The 27,965-nt window shown below is 40.7% G+C and overlaps 1 protein-coding gene across 12 annotated transcripts in view; it reads left to right on the top strand.

Annotated features, from left to right (window-relative positions):
- The window catches only part of ATP2B2 (ATPase plasma membrane Ca2+ transporting 2), a 388,888-nt gene that overhangs the window by 94,627 nt on the left and 266,296 nt on the right, over positions 1-27,965 (top strand). For 10 of the 12 annotated variants that reach the window (XM_088171680.1, XM_088171667.1, XM_088171679.1 and 7 more), the window contains exon 2: positions 3,693-3,744. The exons of the other annotated variants lie outside the window; for them this stretch is intronic. The gene's annotated coding sequence lies outside the window, so the exon portion shown is untranslated. The remainder of the gene's footprint in view (positions 1-3,692; positions 3,745-27,965) is intronic. 12 annotated transcript variants of the gene reach the window in all.

Consider the following 27,965-nt stretch of genomic DNA (forward strand, 5'->3'; position numbering starts at 1 on the left):
CAGCAGGACACTTCTCCTCCTGGAGATGTCCTAACACAGCTGACTTTTATTTATCCCAAAGCTCTGCCACCTTTTATATTAACACAAGTGCTGTGCTGGATTCAAGATCTCCATCCATGCTAATTTGAATAAATTCAATTTGTTTTGTTCAGCAGCAGCATTTGAGGACATTTAGAAAGCAGAAAGAAATCATCAGTGGTGATGCAGTGAACATGTTACTGGGATTTGTTGTAAATTGAAAAACACAAACCTGACCGAGCTACAGTTTTAATTTTGGCTTTGTTCAGTGTCATGCCAAATACTGATGCTCACTAAAATTTAACAAAATCCTGAAGATCTTACGGTGATCGTTCTCAATATTTATATAAATATATGCTGATGAACGACGTATTTTTCAGCTGTATCCTCATGAATTGGGATAAGAATCTCTCATTGCAGCCTTTGCAAATCCCATTTTTTGTAATCAGAATAGTTTGGGTTGAAAGGGACCTTTAAGACCATCCAGTTCCAGCCCCCTTCCATGGGCAGGGACACCTTCTTTGTCCACTGGCTGAAAAGGTGTAAATCAAAGAAAGGAAATAATGGAAAATCTTAACTATCCGACTGCAAGGGTGCACATACTGAGTAGTGGAAAATCCTGCAAGTGGAAAAGCTCTTTTTAGGTGTTGGAATAATTGTACGTTGCTCGAAACACGCCTAGAACATTTAAACAGTTATTAAAGAGTGTTGCCAGATTTTATCACTGCAGTCATGCATATAGATCAGTGATCCCTGAGCAGAACTGTGAAATGTGTGAATGAGGTGCACTTGCTAAAAATAGCCCTACTGAGTGCTGCTCCTAATTGCCACGGAATCCTGGGGAAATGATACCCTTTCAGCAGCACAAAATTGACTTGAAACGTTTAACTGCAGCATTACACCTGGGGTTTTTAAGAGGTGATAAAATACTTGCTGGACGTTGGTCCATCAGCATTTAAAAAATAAGAGCTAACAATCGCCATCAGATTCAACTTGGAGCTATTGTAGTTCTGTTCTTGTCTCACTTGTGAGAAGTGGTGATGGGTTGTGCAGCTCTGGGCTGGGAGAGGCTGGAACTGCCCTGCCTTGCTTTGTAAACCACTTCAGCAGCCCCAAATATCAAGAGAAGTATCTGTGAATTTATTTTTAAAGTAAATAAAAAGGTCCCAGGATGTTTGGCAGCAGCTGAGCATCCCAGAGTTTACTGACAGAAGAAATGATCCTTTTATTTCCCTCCCTTTTTAGAAGGTTCTTGTAATACTTAATCAAGTTTCCCCCATGCCCTTATACCCCAAGGAGAATTTATTTTCCTTTTCACAGGAACTGGGTTTGTTGATGAGGAGCCACCATTGCCACCTCTGTGACATCCAGGTTTTTGGATATTGGATAAATGGGAACTCATCTATTTTGTTATAATTCCACTTTCACTTTGGAAAGGTGAAACCTTTCCCTCATCAAAACCAGTGTTAAAAATCACTAAGAATATTTTCTTTCTAGCAAATTCTTTGATGATCCATTTCTTTATGGTTATTCATATTTTTAGGCAGCTACAGCAAATGACTGATTTACAGGCACACTGAATTTCTGCTCCAGCCCGGGTTTAAGCTATTTAGGGAAATGAATGAAGCACAAAGGTTTTTATTTAACTATAAATTTTGTACGACTTTAATTTTTTTCATGAGTGACTGACTTTCTTACATCAAACTCCTTCACAGGGAATTTTACAGCACTATGCAGTACCTTTGACAACTATAATTTTCTAAAACTCTGGGAAAGCCAGATGAAAGAATAAATAAATATTGATCTGGCCGAGGTTTAAGTAATTCCTGATTAAAGTAAAAATGCATTTTAAAATTAGCATTGATTACTCCTGGACTCTAGTTTTGTTATCCTTCCCAGGCTGAAAATGTTGAGTCTTTATAGAGTCAGAGAAATATAGTGAGAATACCGATGAGACATTTATTTTAATTTATCACCCCAGTGTTTGAGCACTTTTATGTTATCCTCTGAATTTATACTCAAAATCAATCTCACAGAAGTGGGACAACTTTACTGCTGAGGCAAAGGGAGGCAGGAGGTTTAAGGACACGCTTTTACTGCTGGGCTCAAACAGTTTTTACAGCTTAGGCCTCCAAGAGGAAGTGCTGGAAGTGGGATTTAGGACAGAGCCAAGTGTTCCATCCCTGCCGGCATCGGTCCTGCTGGGAGTCCCCTCCTCACTCATTTCTTTGGCTTTGCTCCAGTTCCAGCCCCTCTGCTTCTGCCTTGCTGTACCCCAAAGCTCTGGCATTTGGCTGCTTCCCCCTGCTGTGTCTCCTTGTTTGCTCTTTGATTCCTGGAGTTACCTGCTGGTTTTCGGGGCTGGTGACATTGCATTGTCACCTCCTGGAGAAGATGGACTTGCTTTTTGCTCAGCTCTGGCACTGTGTGATGTTCAGCGTGAGAGAGCTCTGGATTTCAGCTGTTTGCATGCATTCCCTCAATGGGGAATCTCTGGAATAAATGTGCTAAAGGGATGTTGGTAGCCCAGGTGGTGGAACAAGATGTTTGGCTTGGAACTCCTGCAAGAACTTCTGTCAGCTTGGGATGGCAGAGAGGTATTTTTATCCCTTGTAGTGCTTACATGGCGCTTCAATCAAGTGGGTTAAGGTTCCCCCCCCCCTTTTTTTTTTCTTTTTGGCCAGATTTCATTTCAATTCATGATGTGTCACGTCTCTAACTCATCTTTGTGTCCCAAAGAAGTCGTGTTGTCCTTTTAATTTCCGACTGAGCAGTTGTGCAGCAGAACCTGGCGACTCCAGGAATTTCTTTTTGGCTTTTAACAGCACCACATCCATTCTGTTCGTGCATCCCTCTGTGATGCTCTGAAGTGCTTTGAGGAGTTAGGAGGGGAATTGCTGTTGAATCCCTGTGTCCTGAAGCTTTTGGAGGGCACTGCTGTGCTCCCACATCAATCTGCTGGTTTAGGAGCTGTTCCCTGGGCAGCTCAGGGGCTGTGTTTGACTGATTACTTGGCAAGCTGTGTCCTGATGGATGGGCTGCGCTCAGGATTCTGACTCTGCTCACTTAAAATCACCCCCAGAAGGGGTTGAAATAGATCCTTTGTTGAAAATGTTGTCCCGGCATTAGATTTGTGACACCCGTGTGTTTGTTCTGATGTAGTTCTTGGAGGAGGTGTTTGTTTGCACCTCCAAAAGGAGGAGAAGAAAACTTTCATGTGCCCAGATTCATGCATGTATTTATTTAGTAAACACTTCCCCTTCAAGATATTTGATTCTAAGTCAAATTGAGGTCATCAGTTGAATATTTGTAGACTTGAATGCTACTACAAAATAATTATAATTGGCAAGGAGTATGATAGCTTTTGTGTGCATTAGTAGTTTGATTTCTCTGGAATTAGGCAATATTTAGTGCTTCAGTTCTATTGGAAGGTGTGTTATATTTTATTTGTTGAAGGTGTGTAGGACTTCATTTTTTTTAAGAGTCACTTCTAAATTTTCTGTTCTGGAATAACACAGAAGAGATGAGCTTAATTTCATTAATTGTGCAATAAACCCATTTGGATTTAAATGAAACCAGCTGCTTTTCAGTGATTGAACTGCCTTTTTCTTTGATTTTACATTCATAATTTAAATTTCCAAAATATGAACTGGTTTTTCCTTTGTTTTTATCAGGTCTTGCATGCTGTGACACGAAGGTCTCATTTCCTGGTGGGCTATGTTCATGGTGAGCCTGATTTCCTCCTTTTATCTACATTGCCATTCCAGGGATTATTCTGTCAAGGGGATATCATGTTATTTTAGCAATCAATCATTTGAAATCATCATAAACACATGGACACGAGCTTAGTCTTTGTTTTTTCCTGAATTGTTGACAAATCTCCAGTTTTCTACAACATCTGGTGCAAAATGAGTTTTAAGAACCTGTAAAGGATCTGATAATGGCCTCAAAATTTCAGTGGTCATGGTCAAAATTGCAGGCAGAGTAGGGTGGGGCCAGTTCTGTAGTTTGTAGATCTCCTCAGTGGGGACTGGCAGGAATTCTGATGCCACTGATTTCTTCAGACAGCAGCACAAAATGCCCAGCCTGGGTCCAGTGAATCCTGTTTTGTCCTGGTTCCAAGTCCTCAGGCTCTTTAGCTCTGCTTAGGAATTCTCTGTGGTTGCCAACTTTTTGGCACTTCTTAAAATAACTGAGTTAAATATATTTCACAAACTCATTTGGTATAGGCAGAAGAAGCCCCTGTGCTGCTCCTCAACAGAACGTGTTCCTTCTCTTTCCCTTCTCCTCCAAATATTAGCAAATTACCCCTTTTATTATGGTATGAAAATAAACCAGCTTTTGGGATTAAGCCTCACATTTATCACATGGTTTATGGTTTCCTACCGTGGTTGTTTTTTTTTTTTTTTTGTTTTTTTTTTTTTTTTTTTGTTTTTTTTTTTTTTTTTTTTTTTTTTTTTGAGGGGTTAAGTAGCAAACCATTTCTGTGTTTCTGGGTATACTGATACCTATTTTACAATGGATTATTTTCCCTCATGCTTTTGACTTGAAGTAGGTAATCCTCTTGTGGTTCCACTGTTACTTTTTTCTTTTTTTTCTCCATTTTTCTTTTTTTTTTTTCTTCTGAGTTCTCCCTTGGCTGCTTCAGGATGTTTGAGCTTCTTGATGACCTCCACCTCTGAGAAGTTAATAAACAGCTTTCCCTGGCTGATGGGATTAGGGATGTCAGAGGAGTGGCCAAGGCTTTAAGGGACACAGATTTTTAATCTTCTTCCATAGTTCACCCCAGTTGAGTCAGCCATTGGAAATCTGCCTTATTAAGCTCTTTGGGTATCAATAGACACGATCAGCTGAGCATTTCTGAGTCAGAAATGTGCTGCAGCTCCCTGGAGGAAAGTGTTCCACCCCTGGGTATCCACTGGAGTTTCAGTAATGATCCCCCTTCCCAGGGCAGTGCTTTTCCTTGTGCTGAAGGGTTCTGGGCAGCTTTGAGGGTGTGACAAGGACAAGCCCTTGCTCATTTGCACATCACATTTAATTACTCAGCGCTCTGCAGCGAGACATGATGCAAGAACAAAAGCTTAACATCTGTCAGGCCTTTTAATGCCAACATTTCTTTATTTCCCATTTTTTAAAATTTTTTTTTGGTGTTGTTTCCTGTACTTTTCTGACTTTCTAGCAGCTTTTCTGTGTAATGCATGAGTTTTTTCCTCAGTGTGCTGTACAACATGGTGATATTTGGAGCAGTTCTGCAGGTGCTTGCTGGAGGTTTGCAAAGGCTGTGAGGATCTAGCACTGACTCTGAATTTAATGAATCTGGGAGCCCCACAGAGACAGTTAATGGTTCCATTAATAACCTGACTTCCTCATATTCTCAGGTTTAAAATATTAGACCAGTATTTTGAGGTAGGATAGGAGTGTCCTTCATTTTGGGGTCCATCCAGCAGGGATCCCCTGCAAGCTCTGCAGATGTTCTCTGAAGCACAGCTTCCTAATTTGTCTTGCCACAATTACTGCAGAAGGCCCCAAGCTTGGCATTGCTCAGCTAAAATATTTTTTATACCAAATACAATAAACTGTTTTCATCTCAAGGGCTTACAGTTAAATTTTACTAATGCAAATTGCTTTTGAGTCAGGCAAATCTGACTGTGTTATTGTTTGTCTTTTAAAAATACATTTTATCAAGGCTAGCACAAACCCCCAGATGAATTGAACTGTAACTTTTTCTGATTTTGATGGAAAAAAATCATTTTATGATGTTGAGAGGAAGAAAATTATGATTAAAACAGAGTATTAAAAATTCTGCCCACAAAATAATTTGTGAAGAGGAATTGCAAATCCAATGGCAAGAAATCTTTATAGCCAGATAAAACTGCTTGGAGCTTCCTTTTGTTTCGAATTTATATTCACAATAATTAATGAGGATGAAGCATCAATCACAGAGATCAATTAAAACTATCAGTGCAATTGGTTTAAAATCAGTTACCATACTTTTGAAAATAGTGCAGCACAAGTTTTGTGACTGGATTCTCTTGGCAGAGTTGTGTCCTGTGTGGAGAGCTGGTGCCACTAGAAATGGCTTTTCAGGGAATCAAGGGTAAACCACACATCTACACCATCAACACACAGTTAATCTTTTATTATCTACCATGCACTGGCTCCAGGTGATGCTGAACTGTTATGAACAGGTGGATCAGGTTCCTGGGGTGTGGTTTAAAGCCAAGGCACTTCCTTTGTGCAGTCCCTGGTTTCTCTGGACATCCCTTGGCACCCTGAATTGGAGCTGCCATCATCGTTCCCCTCCTGGTGTGTGCCTGTGGGGACTGTGGTGACCTGGACTCGTTTGTCACCTTTGTCTGCTGTCAATTTTTATTTGATTTTTCTTGTAGAGCACAGTTTCTGTTGCTGAGGCAGGAGAGGTTCCTCCACTGCATATTCCCCTTGCTGTGTCCCTTCCTCAGAGCCCAAAAAGGCTTTTTTTGGCAGGATGGGGCTCGGAGCTGACCTTTAGGAACTGCTGTCTATAAATAAGAGATGTGGAACTTCTGCAGAGATGGGGCTTTGGATTGCAGGTGTTCATAATTAGATTAATTTACAAAGTAGATCAAGCCAATGAAGGAGGCATGGAAAACTGATGGAGGGCTTATCAAATTAGCTAAGTAGAGCAATTAATCAGACAGGCCTTAACTGTTTGGTTTCTATTTTTTAATTATCAGCTGGAGCAGTTTGCTTTCAGCTTGCATTGAAGAGGCCTTGGGTGCAAGGCTGTGCTTGGGGAGACATTTCCCTCCTTGTGTCCTTGTCACCTCTGTGCCTCAGGGAGTGTCACCCTCAGGGATCCACTGGCATTCCCAGGGCACGGAGCAGCCTCCTGTGCACAAAATAATTTTTAAAAACGTGTTCAGCATTCTCTGTGAAAGTACCAACAGTGGGTATGAAATTTTATCTGAACAGTAACTTGTCAGTGTGAGGGATCAATAGGCAGCTCCTAAGGAACTTCTTTGCAGTATGGTAACAATTATGTTAGAGGTATTTAAAAGCATCCTAGAATGATGATTTCAACAAGCTGTTTTTATTTCTAATCGAGTTCATCCAGTTTGGGGAGTGTTGCTCATATTGACACAAATTTTTTGTTTTTCTGACTCCATCTGTAAATGATCTGATGGATCATCAGATGGACTTTTCCTGCCTTTCACTGCAAGAATAAGAAGAGGTTCTATAAGATTATGCCAAGAATACTCTTCCTTGTTTCATTTCACAATAAACCTCTCTGGCAGCTGCCAGGTTTGGCCCTGGGAAATTGGCCTGAGGCCCCATAACAGTGACAGTGTTTTGAGTATTTTTAGGGGGCAGAGATCTCTCTCCAGACATGACCCTCCCACTTCCCCTTTGCCTTCTGTTCAAGAGGTCAAATAATTTCTTTTCCCACATCCACCATGAATCCTAAAGCATATCAGAAAATGGGGAAGAATGGAAATTAGCACTTCTTCCTCCAAAGCTGAAGAAAGATGATCTGAAGAAAACAAGGCTTCCTTCAGATCTCTCTAAATATTGAACTGCCTCTTGTGTAGAGCTTAAATATAGGTTTAAGATCATTCCTTGTGCCTTCCTTTAAAAAATACCCAATGAACATTCTGGCACATTGGCTTTGGGCATTTATATTTAGGAGTTTTATCACAACTTAAAATGCTGCTGTGAAACTTGTTTCTCCTCTCTGTAAGTCCTCAGCAGTTTTATCTTAAATATCCAGAAATGAAAATCTTAACCAAGGTTATCAACTTGGGTCAAGCTTTGAAATCCCTTTTAAACATTTTGAGTGATATTTTTCATGCCCTTAACACTGAATGCTTCAAACCCCAAAATGTCCTGTGCTTAAGAGTTCTTTTGAAAACTGCAGAATCCTTGAACAGCTGAAGATTAAGAGGAGGTTTTTTGGGTGAATATTTCAGGAATTTTTAAAGATTGATCATCATATTTGCCTTAGGAAGATAAAGGATAGATCTAAAAGCTGATGCCTGAGATGTGTAAGCTGCATTTTCTTTTATATTCTGGAAAAGTAATCTCTGATTTTTCTGTTGAATTTCTGTCTCTTGCCTTGATTTTTGAATTACTGAAAATAAGATACAGCTTCTGTTTAAACCAATATGGGAAACTGCTAAAAAGCCTGTAAATAGGAGTAATTAACACCCACCTCCAATGTTTCCTTTTTCTGCTTGTTTAAATACAGGATTTCTGGGTCTGAAGGCATGTGGAAATAATTCAGACAACATATATGTGCTTTCAGCGTGCTTGAATCCAATCAGTTATTCCTTGGGAAGGCTTGAGGGCTGTGCTAAACGTGATCTAAATTACTCTGGTATCGATATAAACCCAAGAACAATTTCCTGTGTTTATTTGGAGCCTCTGAAGCAGTCCAAAATACCTGGATGTGACTGATAAATGGATCAATAGAGAGGAAGGAATGATGGATGAGTTGTAAAGCTAAACATTGCTCCTGAAGAGCTCGTGCTTGTACAAAACCCTGAAGTGCAAACTCGAGGAGGGTATTTTGCTTTGTGGAGGCTTGAATTAGTTGGTTCTTTTATCACTCTGTCAAACGTTATCTGACTGTTTCTCTCCTAAAATACAGTCTTTGTGGGGAGGTGTTTCTTGTGGTGCTGGTGTTGAGTTTAAACCCACTAATAAGACATAATTAGTTAATAAACCATAAATAATGGTGAGTTGTAAGCTCTGTTTCTGCATTCACAGTCTGGGGGGGAGTTCAGTTCATTGCACCAGTCTGTGAGAAAACAAGCAGCATTTCTCAGTGTGCAACCCTGTGAGAAAACAAGCAGCATTTCTCCGTGTGAGGATGGAGCAGCTTCCACATCAGGAGCCCTGACAGCACAGTTAGACACCTGATGGGAAATGGCTCTGAGAGATGAAGACACCAGCTCAGCAATCTCTGTTATGTCTGTGATGGTTTCATTCCTGGCGACATCAGCACTCCCAGCTCTGACCCAGGGGAGTCAAAGCAAAGCCTGAGCTGTGCTGGCTGAGCTGAGCAGCTCCCCGCAGGTTTTTGGGAGGGGCTGAGCAGAGCTCTCTGATGGAGCTGGCCTGTGTTGGTGCAGCTCTGGCCACAGGGATTGGTGCCTCTGGCAGGTGAGAGAGGCTCTGTCAGCTCAGGAGCCCCCAGAGCCAACACAAGCCTTGTTTGGACAACAGGCAGCTCTCAGCATGGTTAAATGCTCTGGAATGATTGGATTTCTCCAATTCTTCCCCCTGGACATCTGAGGCAGCTCACTGAGTGCTATTCCACAGGGTACTGGAGCTTTCTCTTTGATGCAGAAGAAGCCTGGTCATGAATTTGAAACTACTTCTGCCCTTTGAATTTTTTTCCCAATGATGTAATAAAATGTTTAAATTATCAGCTTGACAAAAAGACTTGAGATCCATAGGAATAGGGAGAGAAATCATATTGTGCAATAATAATTACATTTATGATGTTCTTTTCATTTCATTGACTCTCTGTCTATGTTCCACTGGTGGCAATGTTCTTCTAGCATTCCAAGTAGTAAAGCTGGAATAGGGGTGATACATTAATGGCAGACAGGAGTTATAATCCTTCTGTCTCATTTCCCATAGCACATAAGCCATTATTTGCAATTTTGTTTAATGCTTATAATAGAAGTTTGGTATAACTGTTTATTATTCCATGGTCTTGTACTTCAAACTTGTTTTCACAGTAGTTTGTGTATCACACAAAGGATGTATTTTGCTCAGGATGCTTAATCAAGGTCATTATTATTTTTGGTTTAGTAGCTGCGTTTTTTTCTTCCCCATTATATTTCTTTGAGAACCTTGATGTTGTGCTGTAGTCAGTAAAAAGAAGGTAGAATTAATTCCCCTTTTTTAATGGTCTGAGGTTCATGGTATGAATACATCTATTTTAATTTTTTTTTTAAACTTACTGTTTTCTATCAAGTAAGAATGCTTTTACGTTTGCCTAAACACTACATCAATATTTCCAGCAAAATAATTCTTTTCCTCAAATTTCCTATTTAATAAAATACAGCCTCTTTGAACTCCACAGACCTCACCATCTGTTACTCAATTTTCACTCCATAAAATTTTGCTGACATCTGTTTAATCAAATATATTTTTATAGTCATGGAGAAATTTAGTTCAAACTTGGTATTATCCTGTTCCTATATGCCAAAGAGAAAATATGAAAATAATGAACAGGAACTTATGGGAGAGGAGAGGGAAACATTAAAGTGGAGTCTGTGACCACTTAGGGCACTCCTGGAAATGGCATTCCTGATGGTCCTGAGGGTCTCAGGCTGTGGAGCTCGGTGTTCCCTCAGCTCCTGCTTTCTCCAGTGTTCCCTCAGCTCCTGCTTCTCCATCCTTCCCTCAGCTCCTGCTTCTCCATCCTTCCCTCACCTCCTGCTTTTCTCCAATGTTCCCTCAGCTCCTGCTTTTCTCCATCCTTCCCTCGGCTCCTGCTTTTCTCCAGCTTGGCCAAACCTGGCTGTCCCTGTGGCTGGAGTTTCAGAGCAGCTGCTGGGCTTGGATTTGAAAAGCCAGGACTAAGCTGCTCAGGTTTTACCTGCCTGCCTTCGTTCCATCCCCATCCCCGTGCTTTGTTCCTGTGTCCCTGTGTCCCAGGAGGGAACTCCCCCCGGAGCTGTTGGACAGAAGCTCCTCCTGGATCCATCCCCATGGATCCTCCAGGGGTTCTGCTCTCTGCATTCATTGTTTTCCCATCAAATGTCATTGTGCTGATTTTTGTGGGTGCTGTGACCATCACTGCAAGGGATGTTGTGGTTGTTGATAGTGAGCCCTTCCTTTCAGGCTGCTTTTCCAAAGGAAATGAGGCATCTGCCATTGCTGGCTGTCAATCTGTTGGTTTGGTTTTCTGTCGGGTTTCATTAGGAGATTCCCATCAGGATTGTGCTCTGACAGACCCTTCCCATCTCCCATATGGCTTTCAAAATGGGCATCTGTTTAAAACAATAATTTATAACATTTGATAACCCAATAGCAGCCTTCGTTCCTGTTGGTTATCACTGCTTTTTGTCACTTCTCTTGGTTTGTTAAGGTACAATATGTTGTACCACATATCCTGGATTTTGGAGAAGCTGCTAGTGTGTGGTTTTTCTTGTGTTTATTTTCTCTGTTGCTATTGGGGTTGGTGTTTAGACAACTTCCAGAATGATTGAGCTGTTTACTGCAGATTCATATTGTTTTGCTTGGAAACTGAATTGATATTTACAAGTGAGTAATAAATTTAGAATATTGGTTTTTAATTGAATCTGCAGCAGAATATGCTGATTAACTTGAATTTAATGATGAAGAGCAATGCTTTTTGAATTTTTCATGGAAATCCCATTATCTGCACATGTAGTATTTATTAAATTGAAATTATCTCATATTTTAAAATAGTATTTTATTTCCTTTCACAAAGAAGAAAGTCAAGTTGCTATTGCTGATTTTACTGATTAGGTGGACAAAATCAATTGAGATGAAAGATGAGTAAAATTTTCTAATAATTAGAGCCCTTTCCTAATTCTTTATCCTCCAAGACACTATTTATCTACCTTGAAGTTTTCTTTTTTCAGGGTCGTTTATTAAGGTATGCTTGAAAGAAAAACATCTGGAAGAATTCTTTGGTTTGTTTAAAGCCTTCAGTTTGTTTGGAAGGAAAACTTCTCAGCTGTTCTTTCCAAAGCCTTGAGAGCAAAGCGAAGGCAAAGCTGAGATGCCAAAGTTTATTTCTTTGGGGTTTCCTGATGGCAGATTACAAGGGGGGAGTTTGTTTTCTGCCCATTTTGCAGATTGTTTATGGCAATGAACATGCTGTATAAGTTGAGACTCAAATTATAAGCAGAAGAGGTTTTGGCTGGATGTTAAAATTTAAACACGCTCTTTGTGTTGTGGCCGATAAAATTAGATTGCCCTTGTATTTGCTTATAATGAGATCAGCACACTAAAGAAAACCAGCCTGTCCTAGCATGAGCCATGCGTGCTGCTCCTTCAGACAATCCAAACGGAGGGAGCTGGGCTGATTTCGGCTGCTTGTGTTGCTCTGAGGGTTTGGGAGGGCTGGAAATGCAACCCCTGCAGTGCAGCAGCGCTTTTCACTTTTCAGCCTTGGGTGAGGATCTGAGTGTGGGATCACCTGGCAGCCCCTCCCAGGCTCTGCTGTACGTCAGGGAGACAAATTCTCCTGGATTTTTTTTCTTTTTTCCCCCCAACTCTATCATATGCTGCTATTTAGAACCAAACAAATTAAACTGAACCACGACAGGAAAATCTGCTGGGCATCAGATACAAACTCAGCCTTCCAGCTGAAAAAGAACCAGAGGAACAGCATTCCCCAGGATCTCACTCCTGTCCCCAGCACAGGCATTTGGGAGGGTCCTGAAATGCTTCTCCAGGGGCAGAATTTGTGGGTGCAGGAGCAATCCCCGAGGTGCAGCTGGTCCCTCTCACCCTCAGCAGATTGCTGCTGCTGCTGCTGCTGCTGAGCAGGAGGGCTGGGATGTGCTGCATTGCAGGTGCAGGGATTCAGTTCTGCTCCAGTTCTGCTCTGCTCCAACTCCAGTTCACCACAACTCTTCCCTTGCTCTCTTCCACTCCACCTCTAGCTCTACCCTAATTCCAGTTCTTCTGTTCTGTGTAAGATCACAAGGAAATCTTGGATGTACCATGCTGATCACCTTCTACCAGGGGCAGGAGAAAATGGAGTAAGGATCACAAGGAAAAGCAGCTGATTTGGGGATGGGTTTTTGGTTTATTGGGGGTGGGTTTCTTGTTTATTTTTTTTTTTGTTTTGACAATAGAAGCAGCTGTCCTCTAGAAACTTTTAGAGAGTGAAGTAGTGCAGCAATCCACAGGTAGGAGAAGTCCAAGCAGGACAAGGAGCCCCTGGCACCATCCCTTGTCTGGGTGACATGCAGTGGGACCAGGTGTTTATTCCATGTCCCATGGTGAAGCTCTTCAAGATTATTTTAAGACAAGGCTCCTGGTACAGAGGACTTTTTAATGTGGTTTGAGGTGGTGATACATGGAATGTCACCAATTCTTACATTTCCAAAATGCCAGCTGAGCAGCATAAGCAGATAAGGGAAAAACAGGATATTTCAATAATAAACACTTGGATTTATTTTAGGATAGTTTGAGGGAGATGGCAAACAAGCAGATGGAACACCATGATCCAGCAATCCTGACTGTAAAAACTTTTAGCTTAGAAAGATAAATTCCCATTTCCTTAAGAATACAGGCTATCACAATGAGAGGATAAGATATATCATGAATTAAAACCTAATTAGAAATTAGAAATAAAGTGGGGGAATTAAATGGCCTATTACTAATGCTGCAAAAGTGCTTTTACAATGCCCTGGGGATTAAGGCTTTAATGTTGATTTGTTAGTGAATTGCTGAATTTAAGAAAAAAACTTCAAGTTGCATTGGGAATCTTTTCCTTCCACTCCAGACTTTTCCCTGGAACAGTGCATTTCCAAGGTTTTTGTTTTCAGATATTCAAAACAGACATTTTTAATCTCTTTTTGCAATTTAACTCATTATTCCTGCTTTTGATCCTGGCCAGTTTTTAAACATGCCCTCTGCATTTTGTATTCATGTAACCCATTTGTTTATTAAAGCTTATTTTCCCCGATTTTTTCTTAATTAAGAGCCTGTTTTTGGGGTTAAAAAAGTGTAACCATCTGCTTCCCATGGCATGCAGGCAGTGAAGGGATACAGTCAGGGCCACACAGTGATGTGAGAAGTAAATTACTGTGAGAAATTGTTTCCTGGGTGCTGCTGCCACTACAATTTAATTTTGTTTTGCTTGTTGTTTTGCCATGACATCAGCGATCTCACTCTGGGCTTCGGTGGTAATTTGGAGGTAATGAAGTTCATTAGGCAGAGGGAAATGCCCTTGCACGGATGGAGAGATTCCACCCTGCTGAAATGGTGAAATGCTGACCCTGCACTGCACAGATGTTTCTGTGACACGGCTGAGCCCAAAGGTGGCACTCTGTGACTTCTTTAGGAGGATCTTGGAACTGGGTTTTTTTGGAGGAAAATAATGGTAACACGGTGCCAAAATTGTTGGCTTGCAGAAATATGTTTTCTCCTCCTCCAACCCAAGTTTAAAAACAAAACCAGGGTCTGGATTTCCACATTCCGTGGTTTGCCAGGTTCTGAAAGTGTCTTCAAATGGTTCCTGCACCATAAAAGCTGTTGGAGCGAGTCCAGGGGAAGGCAGGATGTTGATAAGAGGGCTGGAGCACCTCCCCTAAGGAGACAGGCTGGGAGAGTTGGGGCTGTTCAGCCTGGAGAAGAGAAGGCTGTGTGGACATCTCAGCACTTTCCAGGGTCTGAAGGGGCTACGGGGAACTGCAGAGGGGCTTTTTGTCAGGAACTGGAGTGACAGGACAGGGAGTAATGGGTACAAATTGAAAGAAGGAAAATCTAGGTTGGATATTAGGATGAAATTCTTCCCATTCTTCTTCTCCTCTCTATAAATGAGAGACAAAAGTCTCGATATTCAGCAAAATTTAGGTTGTTTGATTTGATATAGACAGAGCAAGCAGCGCGCTGGGGAACGTGAGGGGTCACTGCCCACTCCACACCCCACCGAACCTTGGTTTGCAGCCTCTTCTTAGACTGTGGTTTCTCGTTGTCATCAATGATGTTTGGGGTTTTTTTGCTGTCATAATTTTGCCAGGTAAGCAGTGGTGGTTGAATAAACATCCTTACACAAATTTACAAAGCCTTTGGGTGATAATCAGTCACAGATAGTCATCTGGTCCTTGTAGACAACCACCAGAGAAGTTCTGGAAGTGTGGTCCTTGAGATAGGCAGCATTGATCAGACAAAGGCAGGAAGAGCTATTGGGAAATCTGATTTTGCAAGCTGGTAGCCGGTACAACTTATTTGGAAAACATAACATAACATAATATAACATAACAAGGTGATTTTAAACAGAATGATTTTATCATAGAATTGCCTTTATCTAGTGTCCATGCTTCACTTCAGAGCTTACTATTCTGGTTTATACAAGCCCCAATGCTTTTGTGATTAACACGAATCTTTTATTAATTATCACACCTGTGAGGCCCTGGCACAGGGTGCCCAGATTTGCTGTGGCTGCCCCTGGATCCCTGGCAGTGCCCAAGGCCAGGTTGGACATTTGGGATTTGGAGCAGCCTGGGACAGTGGGAGGTGTCCCTGCCATGGCAGGGTGGCACTGGATGGGCTTTAAGGTCTCTTCCAACCCCAACCATTCCATGATTCCCAATAGAAAGAGGAGCTGTGAGCGTGGTTGTGTCCTCCTGATTCCCTGTTTGTTGTTGGGGGTCCATGCTCAGTGTTCAGTGGGGTGAGCTCCATAGGGTGGCTGAACCCCGTGGTAACACAATGTCCCACGGAATAAATCAGCCATGGCTCTCTCGTGATGCACTGACTTTGGGATATTAAAGAATTTGGGGAAGAAAATGGCTTTTGGTACCTCTTTTACTCAAGTTAGCAAATTTCACCACAAAATGGCACATTGGCCCTGTTGCATTTGGGTTTGTTGGGCTGTTTGAAGAACCGAATGAAAAACTAGGTAGCAAAAACATAAAGAGGGAGAATAAGGAAGATAAAAGAGAAGAAATTTTTAAAAATAACTGTCTTTGGACTTGACTTGGTCTGTTTCTAAAATATCAAACTTTGCAGAATGGACTCACTTTTTTTTGGTTTAATTTTCCACCCCAACTTTGGCTGCAACTTTTTGTCAGATTTGACACAAATCACAGGATAGTTTAAAATACAACAATTATTTTCAGATGAGTTAACCTCTATGGAAAGATATTTCCAATTTTTATATTTCATGGATGATTTTAAAACTTTGTGTTACAAGTGAAGTTTAAAATATATGCAAAAATATTAAGTGTCCTTTTTCTTTCTAAAGTTAATCCAAAGTAAAGTTAATGGAAGGTATTCACTTTACACTTAGGTGTGGAAGAGAATGGGAGCAGTTTTATTTTTTTCTATAAGTAGTAACTTCATGGGATTATAATGTCATATTTCTTGATAATGCATAAGTGCTTTTACTCCTACATGTACTTTGACAAAATGTAAATTTAGTGAGTCACAGTCAAAGTACAAAGGCACTGGGAGTTTGAAAGATTATTTTGCTTTATGCAGCAGAAACCATTATTTGGTATCAAGCCTCCAAACTTTTAAATCATCAAAGTTACAAAAGTCTTGCAGTAATTATAGTAAATACTGTGAATAAGCTACTCAGTTGATACCTAAATTTAGTTTATGCAGAGAATTAATAGACATTTTTGTTTTACATTTGTAGAATAATTTTAATTAGAAGCAATTAAGTAAAATTACATTACTCCAAAGTAAATTGCTGCTTTCCAAATTTCTTTAAATCTCCTTATATTCCATTAGTATGTGGAAAGCTTACAGTAATTAAAGTTTGGCTTATTTATATTCTATAAGAAGAGCTAGAGAGGAGTTCAGGGAACCTTTCCATGGGAAAGGGTTTTACCAGATTGCACACTGCTCTGATTCCTCTTATTTGGAGCATTTTTGCTCCAAGGCATTTGGTCCTGCCGCTCTTGGAGCCAGGAGAGAGAATTAAATGGACAAGTGATGAAGCTCTTCTTCCAAATCTCTAATTATGCTTTTGGTGGTGGAGTTGTCTCGATGTTTTATGTGTCTGATATTTCAGCTGGAGCAAAAATCTGAACCAAAAAAAGGCTCCTGGAAATGTCTGCACAGAAAAGGTTCCTGCTGAAATTTTTACAGCGTGGTTATAGCACTGCCTAGGTTATGTCCCACATTAAATTCCTTCCTTTTCCATTACCATTTTAGCAGCTTGCTTTTGCCATAAATACTTGTAGGAACGGCCCAGGGACAAAGCAGTCCCTCCAAAGCCTCTTCCTGTGCCTTGTGACTCAGCCATAGGTCCTTGACAGGAGTCAGGGTTTTGTTCCACAACAGCATCCCTGCATGTGAACAATGGATATAAAATAGGAGGTGGGACACTTGGAATTCACTTTTATGGCCCCAACGATTGGAAAGAAATGAATTGGTTCTCCAAAAGCTGGGGAGAGGAGGAGGAGGAGGAGGCAACTCCTGCTGCCAGGAGTAATTACAGCTCAACCAGGTCCTTCCTTGCCAGTCACACAGGGAAGGGAGCTGGCCCAAATGTGTTGGCCACCACTCTTAGGAGTGCAAGAAAATGTTGTTTTGGCACGTCTGGAATTGCATTGCCCCCTCCCTGAGTGGGGATTGGCAAATGAGCTTGTGCATGGCAGCCCTTGAGATGAGCAACAGCATTTAATGCAAGCTTCAACTTCTTTTTTGGATAAGTTTTCAAGATTTGAGAGACAAAAATTAGGTTTTCACATGAAGGAGTTTGGTTTTTCTAATGGAATTATCACTGCCAGCCTGCCTTCTCCATCCTGAGGCAACAGACAGAACCAAATAAGTGCTCTTTTCAAAATGCTCTCTGCAGATGCCTGCATGGACCAGTAGTGGTGTTAAGATCCAAGTGCTGGGAGATCCAGCACGGCAAATGAATATTGCAAGTGTGATTGCAAATATCATTCAGTTGGCTTTCAAAATCATGACTGTGTTTTCTTTTCTTTTCGTTTTATATTTTTTCTTTTCTTCTTTGTGATTCTTGAATATCCAATGCCAAGAAAGAAAAGAAGAAACAAATGTAAGGAGAAAAAAATTAAGAAGCAATTTTTTAAAATTGTATAGAGTAAGGAACTTTGGGCTATATTTTAAGAGAATTTAGATTTTTTTTTTCATGTCTCCTTTTGCATTCTTATAGTGGGTCATGGTGCCTTTCTTGGAGCTGATCCATGTGATATTTTTAAAGTTAGTGACAGTAAATTGTCAGCTGTCAAGTGCTTTTTAGTCTGTGACAGCTTTGGAAGTGGGTCCTGAGGCCACCTTACTTTTCAGACTGGATAACCTGGAAGGAGAGTGTGTAAAATAATAGTAAATTAACAGATACTTGGGCTTTTTTTTGTTTCTGTGTCTTCCTGAATTTTCCTTGGCTACTCTATTCCAGACCTAACTCATATCTATGTCCTTATATATATAATTTTTTTTTTATACTTATCCCCACTTGTTTTGCCATGTAATATGCTGCAACCAACACAAAGGAATTTTGAATTGTGAAAGCTGATGATGTCTTCTGGTATGATCATCTCTATTAAAAAAAGAATTTTCTGACTAGCTGAAAACATGGCATTTAGTTCTTGCTGTGTTCAGGCTGTGACAGGTCCAACAGCTATTTTGTGATAGTTTGGTTTTGAGGCTGGTAATTAAAATAAGGAAAATCCAGGTATGATAGCTGGTGGTAAATCTATTAAAGCATCTTGAAGGCAGTAGGCAGGCATATATTAAAGTGCTTTGGGCAATGCAGGTATTTAATCAGTGTAGAAATGGGTAAAAAATGGCTCTTTTTGCATCATTCCTAAAGAACATCCATTTTTCCATGACAAGCTTTGAGTTAAGAAGATCCAGGTGGGGATGATGCTGTACAGGAATATCAGTGTGGAGGTTTGCTGTGGCTCCCCTTTAGTGTGTCCTGGTGACATGGGCACCCACCTTCCTGACAGAAAAGCAAATTTCCCAGCCCAGGAAAAGCAGCCAGACCTGCTGGATGTTTTTATGGTTTGTGCTGCAATCCCCATAACTGGACACACACGTTTAGTAGTGGAAAAAGCCTTTTTATTGCATAGCAATATTGAATATTCTCATTTCTTTAAGGAAATAGAGGTGTTAGGAGTTTGCATCTGCCTCTGGTGATGCAGGGTCAGTGCATTAAAGGCAAAAAGGCTTCTCACCAGAACTCCAACCAGCACTTCCCAATATCCTGTTTTTTTCTCCCTCTTGGGAATGGCCAAGCTGCAGAGAGCAGCAGTTCCATATATCTGCCCTTTCTATCAAGGACATGAAAAAGGAGGTTTCTTATTGGGACTGTAAATTTAAAAATCTTTCTTATGTGGTTGTGGATGTCCTGTGTGTCATGTATTTCATGTACCTGAGTGCACTTTGATATTGTAGTGAAATCTGTTATACTTCAGACTGCTAGAGGATTGAATGCTTATTTTAGTCACTTGGCAGCAGTATTTTTTCACCTCCTAGCAGCTAAAAAGTCTGTTGCTCAGGATTTATTATTTGAAAATTATTTTTCTGGTTTTTGGTAGTAGTTTTTTGGTTCCATGGAAACTTTGACTTCCTTTCATAGCTTAAGGATTAGAACCAAAAAATGCTATTTCAAATTGATGACTTTTATTCTTATTACCTTTCTTCTTGTCAAAGGTTAAATGTGTTATGGATGAAATACAAGTAAAATTGAAATTGCCTAGATATGTTTTATTCCATATTACTTTCTGTTGCATTTGGTGCATGTTACATAAGAGGACATTAAGCAGACTGTCTATATTCACTTTCAAAGTGTGAAGAAAATGATAGTTAAACATCTCTGCAAATGAAAATTTCAGCAGCTTTTATGTACTGAATGCCAACCTAATTACCTCTGTTTTGATAACATATAAACTAAGCACTGTAACATAAGGTATGGCAGACTAGCTAATAAGAGAATTTTTCTTCTTTTTTCTTTTGTTTGTTTTCAATATTTAAATCTTTTAATTTCCTCAAGCTTTATGTGAAATCATCTTAGGTTGGTGTTGCTGGTAACTCAGGATAAGTTTATCTCCCAACTCCCACCTTAAGAGTGTTCAATTTTCATTTAATCACAAATGAAACAAAATCTGCATATCAAGCATCCTTTTTTGGTCACATGAAACCACTTCAGGCTTTTTTTTTTTTTTTTAAGATGAATAATTTTGTAAATCTAATCATGATGCTGCTGGAGCCTGACCACCAGTGTCTGTCACAGTCCTGCCACCCAGGCAGAGTGAGTTGGCACTCACTGAGGGTTGGTTTGAAAGAGGAAAAATCTGTGTGGTGCCCATCCCTGTTTTTAACAAGTGAAAATGGAACACCTGCAGCTGTGGGGCCTGTTTTGAGTGAGCAATAAGTGAACTGGAGTAAAAAGGGAAGGCACAGGTTTTTTTGGTCAGCTCTCCTAAGGAAGGTTGGGGTTGTGGAGCTGTGCTGTGTCCTGGCACCTGTGCCAGCCCTGGGGCACACAGGGAGCACACAGGGCGAGGCTCTGGTGGTGTTTGCAGCAGCTTCTCTCATAATTGAGCAGATCAATTCCCCATTAATAATCACTTTTGTCAACAGCTCATTGTGTGCCAAGGGAACGTGACTGTGTCTAGAAACATTTCTGGGGAAATTCCAGCCTCTCAGCAAATGATTGTAATCAAAGGGTGTGATAGTGGCAGTCTGAAATCAGAGACTTTTGGGGCAATCAAAGGAAATCTGGCATGAGAGGCCTGTCTTCACTCTGAGGATGCTCAGGATCCTGAGTCTCATCTTCCAGCATTTTCGTGACGACCTGTCCAGAATTCTTTCACTGTTTTCATCACTCTGCCACCTGTAGTAGTTTCTGAACAAGGATCCTCTGAACTGAAGGCTCCCTAACCTATTTCATAGTCAAGGTTACCCTTGAAATTCTCCTTGTATTACTTTCTCTTAGATTTCAGCCAGGAAACGAACGTTCAAGGAAAATTCATTTCAGAATGATGGAGGGCAAATCTGTAAATAACCACAGACTTTATAAATCAAGGAATATATCAGGCTAGTCAGAAAGATTTAGGGAAATGAGAGAAACTGGTTTAAATTTTCTTTATGGTGACACTGCAAAACAGTCTATAAGAATGGCACAGAATTGAACTCCCACAAAAATAGAAGCTCACAAAAACACATTGTAGACTAGTCTGCATTATTTAATATCTGTAATTAGTGGCAACTCAATCTGTTGCACTGCTTGTAGGTAAATACCTCTCTTTGCTTTGTTCAGTCAGTGCTTGTCTCAATTGATGGTTTAATGAAATTCCAAGATAAACCCAGCTTGATGCCCATGGCAGGGAACTTGTGGTGCAGTTTCTTCCATGGTCACATTATGGATTGAAAAAAAAAAGAGTAAAAAGTACCCTCCTACAATCACTTGGCATTTAAAGAGGCAGCTCAAGTTCCATTTTCCATATTTCATCCAAGTCCATGTAGATTTCTGAAGTCTGCAGAGGCTGCAGTTACCTTCCCAAAGGGGTGAAGATGCACTTAATTAGTTGATGATATTCTAATGTCTCTAATAAACAAAAACCATTTTGGTTTACTTCTGGTTTTGTGGATGACTTTGTATTCAGTTTTTCTATTAAGCACCTGGTATCTGTTCAGAAATAACAGAGATATTGATACTTTCACTCAGCCTTTATCTTTCATTATCTCAGGGTTTATATGTGTGTGTATAGACCTCCTGTGAATTTCAGCCTTCCTAGAGCCTGATTATTATCTTCACACTCCTGTGTAAGAATCACTCATGCAATTCCATTGCCCTGTCAAAGGCAAACATCCTTGGAAACGTTCTCACCCTGATTCTGGTGACCTCTTTTCTTTTAGGGAAGACAGAAATGGAAGCTTTTCCCTTGAAGAACTATACACACAATAATTTTTTTCAAATCCCTGAATTCTCTCAGCTGGCTCTTGAAATTGGAACTAAAGAGAAATAACAGGATGGTTTGGGTTGGAAGGACCTTAAAGATCATCTTATTCCACATCCTACAGTGGACAGGGACACCTCCCACTGTCCCAGGCTGCTCCCAGCCCCAGTGTCCAGCCTGGCCTTGGACATTTCCAGGGATCCAGGGACAGCCACAGCTGCTCTGGGCACCCTGTGCCAGGGACTGCCCATCTTCACAGGGGAGAAATCTTAAAAAACCATCTAAAATCAGTATTGTGATCACAAATGCTGTTCCCTGTACCCTGAGGTGCTGAGGGTTTGGGCAAGGCTTGTGTTACTCAATGAATGCAGCAAACCAGCCCTTATCTACTCAGTTTAGTTGGTAAATCTCTGTCAGGAAAAATAAAGAATTGCTCCCAAATTCCTTGATTTAGGTTCCAGTGGGAATTGAAAGTTGTGCGTGGACAATGTGGTGTTAATGCTGCTGGTGACACTGTCCCCAAAATGTGTGTGCATTTTTATGTAACCACACAAAAGGACACACATGCATACACAAACACATGCAAATGTAAGTGCAGTGTGTGCTGACATCCAGAAAATGATGACAAATGATGCTAAAAATCGTTAGCACTTTGTCCTTTCCAGCACTAGGTAAGCCTGCTGAATTAGTAGAAGGTCTTCTTTCCCCCTTGAGTATGAAAGTATCACAATTTAAAGGTGTTTAGTTCAACCTAATTTGTTGTGGGAATTGTGTTTGAGGTTTTTTTCCTTTTTAACACCACTACTGATAAATATCCTCACATGTCCATAGTGGTGGAAAGGAAGAAAATGTTACGTGACTTAAGACCAGTGACGTTTTTACTGTGTCGTCACAATTTCAGGAAATCTGTAGGTCTCAATGGCAAATTATAAACTCCAATCTGCATCAGAGAGTCTCTTTTAATGTACATCCCAGCATTTCACTGCACAATATTTCCATGTGCATCCCAGGATTTGCCCTGCTGCTGGATCATTGCAGTATGTTTTGCCATCTCTGAGTTAGGGAAATCCTGATTCCTTGGTGAAGAAATGAATCCAAATAGGCACTCAGGATTAAGGAGCAGCTGAAATGTTCTGGGTTTTACAGAAAAAAAAACAACTTATTTGCAATTTTTAGAGTATGAGGAAGCTTTTTTGATCATAGAACTCTTTATGTGAGACTTCTGAAGGACCTTTTTAATCTCCTTCTGCTCTGATGTTAGCACTGATGGACATTTAGGAAAAGGATCAAGGAGAGCAGAAGAGGCTGGAGGAGCTTGGTTTGGCATTCAGAACATCGGCAGCACCAGGAAAAGTCTGTGATCCTTTGTCTTCAACACTTCCCCTTCCCTAGTTTCTGAGGAGGACAGTTGCTGATTTTTTTTTTTTTTTTTTAAAAGAATCTCCTGCTGAGATAATTTTTTTTGCCTCCCCTTGGTGCTAGGCATAAACTATGCCTCTTTCTATCTTCAGCTTCCCATCTGTTAGCAGAAAGTGATGAGTCTGAGGAAAACTGCTCTGGAAAGTAGGGTAGCTTTCCTCATGAGGAGGTGCTGGGAAGCCTTGACAGGTTCGTTGTGACCATTTGCCTTCTTTGTCCTCATTGCTAATAATCAGCAAATGGCTCGGTTTTAACTCGTGCAAAGTATTTGTCTTTTAATTCCCTTTTTCTGGGCTTAAAATAAATCGATTTGGTTGAGTTTTCTGTTGCATATGTATGATTTCTTGCTGAGTTTCCAAAGAGGAAGGAGTCTCATGAAGAGAAGCGTTGAGAAGGTGATTCATTCCCAAAACCCAGATTCCTTCTCCCAGCCTGGTGCTCCTGAGTGGGGGTAGGAGAGGGGGAAATGCGAAGCAGGAGCTGAAGTGACTGAGGAGGAGCTGCAAGGATTTGGCAGCAGCTCCCCTTGGAAACATTCACATCAAATCTCTTGGTGTGTCTCTGCATCCATCCCTTTTCCCCACACTCCAATAGTTCTTGGATCCTTGGGCCAGTGCGAGTCTCTCTGGCAGGTAGGGACAGAACAGGGAGCTCCTGCCAGCAGGAAAAGCAGATGACCAGGCTGAGGGGAAAGAAACCCTGAGAAAAAGGCTGATGATCCCTGCTGAATACCAAAGAGCTGCTGGGGAATCACATCTCCTGAGATGTCACTAATTTGGGGAAAAAAAGCTCCATTTCAATCTTGCATCCGATTAGACAGCGGAGAAGGAGCGAGGCTTCATTAGCTCAGCCAGGCACAGAGGGGCTTTCTTGATTTCTTCCTGTGTGTTGTGTAACCATTCCCCATTCATGGTCCCTTCTCCCTGGCTCCTCATTACTGGCATTCTTGTCTGGCTGAACTTTTCACTTAGCTTGACTTAATTTATTTGAACTCTCTTGCTGCTGCTGCAGCAGAGTGCAGAGCTGTGTGTCCTCAGGGGCAAGAGCCATGGAAGGTCTGCAGCTTTTCCTAATAACCCGAAAATCCTGGCAGTATTGGAAATCAGACTTTTACTTGGTTTTGCCTTCCTAATAATCAGAAAATCCCGACAGTATTGGAAATCAGACTTTTACTTGTTTTTACATTGAAAGCTTGGACCTTGTATTCTCTTGGATTTTTTCTTATTTCAGATCTTCTCTTATCCATGGGCTCTAGAGTACTGGCCTTTAATTGCAAAAACTGGTTTTCTGTTCAAATTTGGATTCCTTTAATTATCCTAATAATACTTTTGTCTGTCAGGGAGAAACTTAATTTTCTTCTGTAGTTTCTACTTAATATTTTTTGATAATAATGAAAATGTGAAGCCTTGTTATTTTTCAGTATTTAACACAGATATCTTATAATTCTTTTGACAAACTTGATTTGATTTTGTTTTGTATTTAAAATTGTTTAACCCAAATACATGACTTAATTAAAAAAACCCAACAAAACCACCTCAGGCTTTTATTTATGGATTAATTATTTTAAATTCATTAAAGAAACAGAAAACCATGTTTTAATACTCACATTTCTGACACACTTGCAGCAGCCATGAATTATCCATGTTTGGTGTGTGCTTTCCTTGTTCTTGTATTTACACCATTATTTTCTAATGATGGGATGGCATTGGCTGCATTTCTCTTCTATCCATTAAACAAACACCCAATTTCCTCCTTATTGGTATCTTTTGACATCCAGGCATTTTCCAAATTGTGTCATGTCACAGAGTTTTTAGGTGTGTTCATGTGAGGGAAACATCTGTTGCTTGACAAGTTTGTCTTTATGTTGTTCCATCTTCAATTTCCTGAATTCTCCTGATGCTTTGCTTTCCATATTCTGGTTTATTTTGTCGTGGTGTTTAATGAACATGGAAATGGTTGCCTGAAATATTTCTGAGTTTTCCATTCGACCTTTTTAGGGAATATAATCCTTCCTGGTATCTGATCTTGCTTGAATTTTATTTCTATTTAGCAGTTCACTCACAACAGCTGTTAAGACATTGCAATGGTTTTAAAGAAGCTTTAGACATTTTGTAAAGACCTCTCTCTTGATTAACTTTCATGTACATTTAGCATTTGTAAAACCCATTAAGTTTAGGGGGGGTTTTGCAGTGGGGACCCCACACTGTGATGAGAAATGGAGTTCAGCTACATCAGATGCTGATACCTGGTGTGTAGAATAAGAAATACAGGAATTTTTGGAAGTGGTAATCAGTGCTTATTTGGACCTAAATACCTCCAGTATCCAGTACTGGCTTCCTAAGGGCTACTGAAGGCCACGGGTGTTTGAATTCCTAAATGAAAACGTGACTGTGCTTCTCCTGGCTGCATTTATAGGAATATCCTCCAGCTCAGTTTCACCTCTGCAGTGATCCTCTGTTCCTTGTTATCTGCTCAGATAATTTACAACTCTGATGTGCTGGGTTTGTCAGCTCAGTGGATGCTGTTCCACCATCAGCCTGCTCACCAGGAGACCTCTGGCAGGAGCTACCCAAGGCTTCACCCTGTTTTTAATGCCAGGCTGTGTTTGGGCTCCAGCAGGTTTGTGAGACCCCCGGGATCATTTCCACTCAGGCCCCCAAGCAGAGCCCTGGGGAAAAGCCTCAGGCTGTGCTGAGATGGAGCTGGGCACTCTGGACACAAATCCCTGGCTCTGGCTGCACTGGCACTCAGCTCACACCTTGCTAGCAGACACAAACCTGATTTACACCACTTCTAAACTTGCTTTGCATTTTTTTTTTTTTTTACTTTGTGGTTTATTTCTCATCTTATGCCCAGTGCTATAAAGTACATAAGATTTGTAAGACTCAATCCAGTTTCAGGTCTTTAAATATATTTTGCTATATTGTTTAAAAGAGTCTTCTGGAAGTGGAACCAACCTACTGTACAGGCTTGGGGTCATGTGAGGTTCTTACTGGCTTTTGTGATGTTTTTCATCATTTTGCTGCAACTTTGTCACCTATGTCCCAAAGCCAACTCACAACAACCCTGTGTTCCACTTACATAAACTTCATTTTTATATTTAATGAAACTTGACTTCCTGCCCAGAGATAAATCTTTGATGCACTCCGACCTGCCTGCATTTCTATTACCTGTGTCTGTAAAATCATTGTTTAATAGTAAGGGAAAAAAAAGAAAATCCTTGTTGAGGATATTTGCTCAGTGAGCAGGGAAATCACTTTTGACAGCTAGAATATGCATTGGACCTTAAGGCAAACAAACAAAAAAAAAGATGAATCTATACAGAAGGGCTTTTCCTTTCTTCCCAGTTTTGTAAGGGAGGTCAATGGGGGAAAGTAGAGATGAAAAATACAATTAGATGGCAAGACACTTTATGTGGCCTAAAGCACATGTAAGATTTACTCATAAGAAATAGTCAATTTAATTATGTTTATAGAAAGCCAGGCATGGGAGAGATAATGAATCCATACAGTGGCCAAAAGAAATTTCTGTGTCTAATTCCAAGTGGTAATTGGTTTCCTTTTCCTAAATGGTCACTGTGAGTTACTATTTCATTTTGTGACTTTCTCTTATTCACAAGATCCAGAATGAGGCGGCCTGCAGGCTTCAAATCCCATTTTCAGTGCTTGTTTTTTTCCCTTTGTTCCTTTCCTTCTTCCTGTCCCCTTCTGCTTACCTCACTGCAGCTCTGTCCTGGCCAGGTAGTGTGGCCAAAATAGCTGCAGCCATCTGGAGCAGCCACTGGGAACCTCTTGGTGACTTCCTCTCATTGCAAATGTCAGCTTGAATCTTCTCTCCCTTGCTTGCTGCTCCTTAATCTTCTTTTCATTCTGCTATTCATTATTCAGCAAGGTGACTGTGGTGTTTGATTGTGGGGATGTACAGTGTGCATGAAAAATGCTGTGCAGGGCAGAGCTCTGTTCTTCCCCTTCTGTCTTGCCCATTATCCTCATCCACATCAGGGCCTGCTTGCCACTGATATGTCATCTCTGCTGTGAGAACCATCATGATGTACTGCAATTATATTTAGATTCAATGGGAGTGCAAAGCTGTCTGAATTTTCTTTTAAAAGATGCAAAGAAAATAAAACTCAGACAAGCCATCATTTTTCAATTAAGATAATTTTTTTCGTATCATTCCCAGCACATTTTTTTGTGTTTTCACATGTTTGGTGAGTTGCTTTATTTCCTGATAAGCAAACCAAGCATTGCTTTCTTTCTATGATGGTTATCTCTGCCACTTGCAATTAGATGGGAATATTTGGTCAATTTTGTTCTGGTTTTAAATAAGCTATGCTTGTATTTGTACAATTGTTTGAAATAATTCTCTAGGACCTTGATAACGGATAATTAGGACCACTATAAAAAATAATCCTTGCATTAAGTTAGTTTAACAAAGATTTTAAGACAATCTTCTGAACAAAATTCTGAATGTTTGAGGTTGCTCTTCAGGTGAGTGTTGGGGTTAGGACAGAGCCTGACTCCTGGCTCTGCATGGTGAGAGCTGCCAGCACGAGCTGCTGGGCCCTGTTTGGCTGGGCAGGGTTTAAGCAGGGTTTGAGCAGGGTTTAAGCAGGGTTTGAGCAGGGTTTAAGCAGGGTTTAAGCAGTGAGGACTAACTGCACACAGTTCTGCCAGCAAGGCTGAGCCCCAGGCTCCTTGTGGGCAGCAGTGAAGGAGGGCTCCAGTGTTTGGTTGCTTTAATGGTCTGAAGGGCAAAGTGGTTTTTATTACTAGACCTGTTTTCCTGAGCATTTGCATAATCTTTGTTGGAAATTATTAATGCATCATATGTACTTGAGAAATTCTCATTTTGTTGAAAATTGAGGAGTAATGTGATTGCCTCCTCATCTTCCTTTTAGGTCTTTGTGCCGACCTTTTGAGTTCTCTGTGCTTTGGCAGC

Source organism: Sturnus vulgaris, chromosome 11 (genome assembly GCF_052056855.1).
Source record: "Sturnus vulgaris isolate bStuVul1 chromosome 11, bStuVul1.hap1, whole genome shotgun sequence".
Lineage (NCBI taxonomy): Eukaryota > Metazoa > Chordata > Aves > Passeriformes > Sturnidae > Sturnus > Sturnus vulgaris.